General features: G+C 45.7%; 1 protein-coding gene across 1 annotated transcript in view; it reads right to left on the bottom strand.

Annotated features, from left to right (window-relative positions):
- Positions 1 to 6,552, bottom strand: part of LOC138743570 (cilium assembly protein DZIP1L-like) — a 149,412-nt gene that overhangs the window by 39,279 nt on the left and 103,581 nt on the right.

A 6,552-nucleotide genomic window follows, 5' to 3' on the forward strand; every position in this document is an offset into this window, starting at 1 on the left:
CCTCCATTCACATGATTCACCGGGATCATCATCTGATGAGGGTGCACAAAATCATTGAGGACCCCTCTGCACACAGCATCCTTCAGCTACTCCTGTGGGGAAGAGATCCAGGAATATCAGAGCCAGAACCACCAGGCTGAGGAACAGCTTCTTCCCACGGGCAGAGAGAATCCTGAACGACCAAAGGAACTGTTTACATTGACCCATCTGAGACTCTCATTGTACAAAACAATATTTATTAATTTGTACAGATGACATATTTGCTCTGCTTATGCATCTTTGTCTGTATGTGTGTTATGCCTGGCTGTGTGCCTACATGTTTTGCACCGAGGATGGAGAACACTGCTTCATCACTGGCTGTGTGCTTGCATTTTTGCACCGAGGACGGAGAACACTGCTTCATCGGGTTGTACTTGTACAATCAGATGACAATAAACTTGTCTTGAACTGCTGTACTTATGTATGAGTTGACCTGCCCAGATATCATGCAAAACAAAAGCTTTTCACTGTATAAACAAATCAATTCTCTCTCCACAAGTCAAAACTCTTTTCGAGAACATGAGCTCAAGATGGATTTTAACACTATTCTTTATTCAACCATGATGCCCAAGCTGAGGGTCATTACCCGTTCCCCCAACCCAGATTCTTTAAAAGGACAAAGGGTTCAAGGTGTTTCGTGAGCCTTTTACAACAACAGATGACGTGAGCAGCAAGTCTGTGTGCTTATTGAGATTGCAGCCATTGCTTCAGGCTGCACCCCTTCATACCTCCCAATGAATGGGAATAGTAACTCAACTATTTGCTTTGGCTGACCTATTTGAGATAGAAAGTCAATGTAAATGAGCCATTAGTCATCCACATACAGTCACCTAATCTACCCACTGGGGACCATACAGTTACTCACATCCATGGAACATTACAGGGCATCTATTCAGGACATTCTATCCTCCTATCACAGGGGACACATTATTCATGTAACGGAAAATTATCTAAGGAGGCTGGTGCAATAGAGACATTCGAAAGACTCAAAATGCACTGCTACAGCGCCAGCAATAGGGTCTTGGGTTCGAATCCCGCACTATTAAGAGTTTGCACGCTCTCCCTGTGTCTGTGTGGGTTTTCCCCAGGGGCACCGGTTTCCTCCCACTGTTCAAAATATACCAAGAGTTGTAGGTCAATTGGGTGCAATTGGGCAGGATGGGCTCATGAACCGAAATGGCCTGTTATCGTGTTGTGGGTCTAAATTTTAAAAAATAGGCAAATGGAGATAAGGAAATTAGAAGATTCTGGTAGGAAAGAAATGAGATTGTTGTGGAGTCGGTTTACATAAGTTGGCACAACATCGTGGGCCGAAGGGCCTGTGCTATGCTGTGATGTTCTCTGTTCGATGTTCTAATTCCAAACAAATGCTAATAGGTATTTACATACACAAAAACACACTGCTGGAGTTCAATCACGGCGTCTGCAGACTTGTGTGTTTTATTTACATATGTATATGCGGTGCAGCGGTGAGGGAGAGGTTAATAATGTTTCCTGAGGCAGGATGCATTACACGGGCCACTTCCATTAGATGGATGAACTGAACCTCTCTGGGAAGTGCAATGGGCTAACAGGGATCACCATTCAGAGTAGTAAATAGGAGCTTGCAGGCTGGGGATGATGGAGGTTTCTTGAGGATATGGTATGTCCCACCTCGAGGGTGTATTGGATGTTGGGGGAAGAACTTCATGAGCCACAAGTATGAGGCAGAAACAAAAGAGAAAACACTGAAACATTCAGCAGGTTCAGGCATGAAAAGGAGAAGCACAGTTATCGATTCAGGTCAAGGTCCTTTAGCTGCAAACATTTGGGACGGCAACACCATTACAGAGCCAGTGGCCCAGATTCAAATCTGGCACTGACTGTAAGGAGTTAGTATATTCTCCCCAGGGGTTTCCATGTGGGCTCCGGTTTCCTCCCACCTTTCAAAATGTATGGGTTTGTAGGTTAATTGGGTGTAATTGGGCAGCATGGGCTCTTGGGCCAGAAGGGCCTGTTACTGTACTGTATGTCTAATTCAAATTTTATAAATACAATACTGGTTAAAATTAACATTCTCATCCTCTAAGAAAATCAACAGAAAATCAACAGGTTGCAGAAGGTCACAAACATAACCAGGTTTCGACCTCCTATTCCCTGCCTCAAGAAGTCAGCCACCATTATAAATGACCCTCATCGCCCAGGTCACAAACTCAACCCTCAAGCAAAAGGGGCAGGAGACTGAAGAACAACACTTCTAGGTTCAAGAACAGTGTCTTTCCAAAGGATATCAGACTCTTGAACCCCGCCTGGTTACATTAATGAGGGACTGCCCCAACACCACAACCAGACTGCATGAATGCAAAGTCGCTTTTGTTCCATTATGATAACTGGAATATTTACATTTTAAATTAGACGTACAGCAGGACAACAGGCCATTTCGGTTCATGAGTCTGTGCCGCCCAATTTGCACCCCAAGTAACCTACATTTCAAACGGTGGGAAGAAACTGGAGCCCCCGGGGGAAATCCGCGCAAACATGGGGAGATTGTACAAACTTCTGACAGACACTCCAGTCTTGATCACTGGTGCTGTAAAGACATTGCATTAACTGCAACGCCAACCATGCTGCCCCATTACGGCAACGTGCCACCCCATCTACCTTTTTAAATTCAATTACCTACACTTTTATATCTAATTATATATCTCTTTATAATTCAATTCTGTATACTATTGTAGTTTTTATTAATAAAGTACCCTTTCAGCTACAGCAAGTAAGAATTTTGGTCCATGTGTACATCATACAATGTGTAAACATACTGTCATTATTAAGATGAGCTGAGGAGATAACTCAGCTTCCTTCCACAAATACAACACGTGACTATTTCCAGTCAGACCTCTCCATCACTTGGCAATTGCATTTTCAAACAGTAGGTTTACAATTTTGCAATCGAATGAGATCTGCCATCCACAGGTTCAAAACTAGCTCCTGCCTGGTACCAGGAGGTACTGATACACGTATCCAAAGTGCCCTGTTATCAGCAAAAATTACAGGCCTGATTTTGAAAGGCAAAGGCACTGTTTTAATCACTGTGTTTACCTAATTCTCATTGAACAAGATTTACAGGCATCAGCTTCATAATAATTTATTTGAAAAGAGACCTTCCCCCCGCTCCAAATCAAAAATCAACAAAAATAAAAAGAGATATAAAATTGCAAAGTGTTGTTGATGCAGGGAGTCCAAAAAGTGGGGGCTGCATTCCAGATGTGAACACCCTCTCCTCACTTCTGGATCTGCCTCTGTCAGATCCACTTGTAACAATACAAGGAAATGAGACTCTCATCTCTGCATTCATATTGGCCCATTATCCTGTCCATTCATGGTCGTAGAGCCAGACAGCTTGGAAACAGGCCTTTCGGCCCACTGAGTCTGTACTGACCATCCGTAACCCACATTCCCAAAAATTCCTCTCTGAAGGTCTACCACTTACCCCATGTCAAAAATAAGGTCCGCACTTATTGGTCCAATTCCTGAAGTGGTCAAAGTCACCTTCTCAAACCACTGGTGAAGGAGACACACAATATTTCTGGGTGCCTACTTCCAGGATTCAGTCCCAGCAGAGGGTTGGGGGGGTGGGGGGCAAGGTCTAGCAAGACATCTCCAACTATGAATGGAGTGTAAGCGTAGGAAAAACTGCAGGTGGTCACCCCAAGTACATGCTGCTCTTGCTCTTCCTAATGGTAGAAAAATATTGAAAATAGGGACTGGAGGAGGCCATTTGAGCATTTAAACCTGCCCCACTGTTCAATATAATCACAGTAGAACACAGCATCTAGGACAACCAGAGCAAAGTCATGCAGTGTGCCAGAGCCCCTCAAACTGGATACCCCTCCGTGACTATTTTACTTGCACACACTGTCACAGGAAAGGGGTATAGTGGGGTGGGAAGGTTAGAGGGGGTACAGTGAAATGTGGGGGTTACAATGGAGCGAGGGAGAGAGTGCAGTGCAGGGGGGTGGAATGGAGAGGGTACAGTGGAGTGAGGAGGGGTGGTGATAAGGGATGGAGTAGAGTGAGGAGGAGTGGAGTGAGGAGGATCACAATGGGGAGGGGTGAAGTGAGTAGGAGTGGAGAGAGGAGGGGTGGAGAGAGGAAGGTTTGAGTGAGGAGCCTGCAGTGGAGTGGGGAAGGGTCAGTAACTAGACGAAACAACAAATTACAGTAAAATGATGGGGCCCAGAGGTGGGGATCATTTTGAAGGTTGAGTACATTATGATAAATGGGACACCAAATAAACAAGGAAGGAGATAACTGTCTAGTTGGAGGTGTGGAGATACATCCCTCTGGATATTAGCTGGTGGCCTGGGGACAAAATTAAATGGTTGGGCACATTAGCACTCCAACACATGGAATTCCTCACAGACCTGCACTCAGTAATCTGAAGGAATCTGGACTCCGTGTGGCGATTGGATGTTGCCTGGTCTGCTGAGCCCTGCCAGCAGCTCATTGCTTGATAGTGAGATTGTTTCACACATTGAAAGCATTGGCCTGGCTGAACACCGAAGGGTGTGGATAATAGCACACTTTTTTTTTAAACTAAAAGTAGACTTTATTCACAATAAATTATTTACAAAAGGAAAACCGTTCAAAGTATCTTCGTACCTTTAGTGACATGTCCGTACATGTCCAAACATTGTTACATACGCTTTACATTTACAGCATTGCCACCACCTTGCCATTACTGCCTTCTCAGTTGTTCGAGGGGCTTCCCCCTCGGGTCTTGGCCCCACAATGCCCAGTGATGGAAGGACTCGAGACTGTGGTCTTTCCCCACAGTGCCCTTGCGTTGGCTGCACTAAGCCTCAGTGCATCCCTTAGCACATACTTCTGCAGCCTGGAATGAGGCAGTCCGCAGCAATCCCTCACCGACATCTCTGTGTGCTGAAAGACCAATAGGTTTCGGGCAGACCAAAGGGTATCTTTCGCTGAGTTGCAGCAGTTCTGGATTTCTGACTGTGTGTGTGTCCCGGTAAAATCCCATAAATCAGAGAGTCCTCTATCGCCAACGTGTACCGTGACAAGGACCCTTGCATCCTTCTCCACACACTCTTAGAGAATATACATTCTGTAAAGAGGTGAGCGGCTGTCCCCACTCCACTCAAGTCATCTGGGGACATTATGCATTGTGGGTGATGTTCCAGTTGTCCAGGAATTATCTGAATTGGAGGGCTTCTCACACCACCAGCCAGGCCAAGTCCTGGATCTTCTACATGAGCACTGGCGATGAGGCAGTCTGGCAAATGGCCTACTCAGGGAACCACCCCAATGTGTCCATCGAGGCTTTGTCTCTCAGTGGCTGCAGGATGTTCCGTGCTGACCACTAACTGAAGGATTTGTGGTCAAAGTGTTTTTCTGTAAAAACCTTTGGTCTGGCAAAGTCCTGCTGACTGGGACATTGTGACGCAGCGAGTGGTCCAGGTTCATCCTTTGCAACACCTGGAACAGATAGAACCATAGCAGCACTTGATGCCTCATATGTGACTTGCAACAGTGGTGGCCCAAGTGAATCTATGCTGTCACCTGATCTCCCTTCGATCTGCTCACACCTCCAGTATGGGTGTGGCCACAAATCTCTCAGAAGAGACACAGGTCTATGTGTAAGCTGTAGATGAAAGATATGACTAGTTCACTGTGTGAATGAACCAGAGAGAATCCAGTGCAAATGCTCAGTAATTCTCAACGCAGTCAAGAGGCAGGTGGCTACCTGGTTAAACAAAGGAGCAGGACTTGGTGACTTCACTGCCTCTCCCGGAAAATGACTGCCGAAGCTGTGCAAACAGAGCGGGCTTGATTGCTCAACAATCAGAGAACCTGGAGGCTCTTGTGGGCTCCTGAACTATTGATGCCCCTTTGATGGCTTCAACACAAGAAATTCTTTGTTTTTTTTTAACTGCATCCTGGATCTGCCCCCCCCCCCACCCCCGCCACCCACTCTACCAACCATGCTGCCTCTGCACCGTGCCTCTCGCCAATCCAACCCCACCTGTAACCTTCCTCAACTGTTCTCCCCCACCCCCAACCATGACTAGGAAGTGGATGGAGAGATATTTCTCATGCAAGCAGCAGTTTTTTGCTTGATTTGGACATTGTGTTCAGCATAGATATGTGGGGTGAAGGGCCTATTCTTGCTTGTTCAATTATCTAATACAATTGTGAGCAATCCCCCACCCAAGCTACACCAGCTCCTTACAGCCTTCCAGGAAGGGAGAATAAATGTTGGCATGAACTAAATCCCACAAGACGCACATTAAGGAGAATAACATCCGTGAGATAAATGATCAGATCATCTTTACTGGTTGGTTCAAAGCAACTATTGGTTTGGACACAAAGAGAGTTGGCCTGTCCTTCAGTGGGGCATCAAATATCTTCTATGTCCTAACATGCAACATCAGCCTGGATATTGTTCTCTAGAGTGGGACTTGAATATACAAAGTTCTTGTTTGGGTGCAAAAGTTCACAATCAAGGCTCAACAT

Source organism: Narcine bancroftii, chromosome 9 (assembly GCF_036971445.1).
Source record: "Narcine bancroftii isolate sNarBan1 chromosome 9, sNarBan1.hap1, whole genome shotgun sequence".
Taxonomy (NCBI): domain Eukaryota; kingdom Metazoa; phylum Chordata; class Chondrichthyes; order Torpediniformes; family Narcinidae; genus Narcine; species Narcine bancroftii.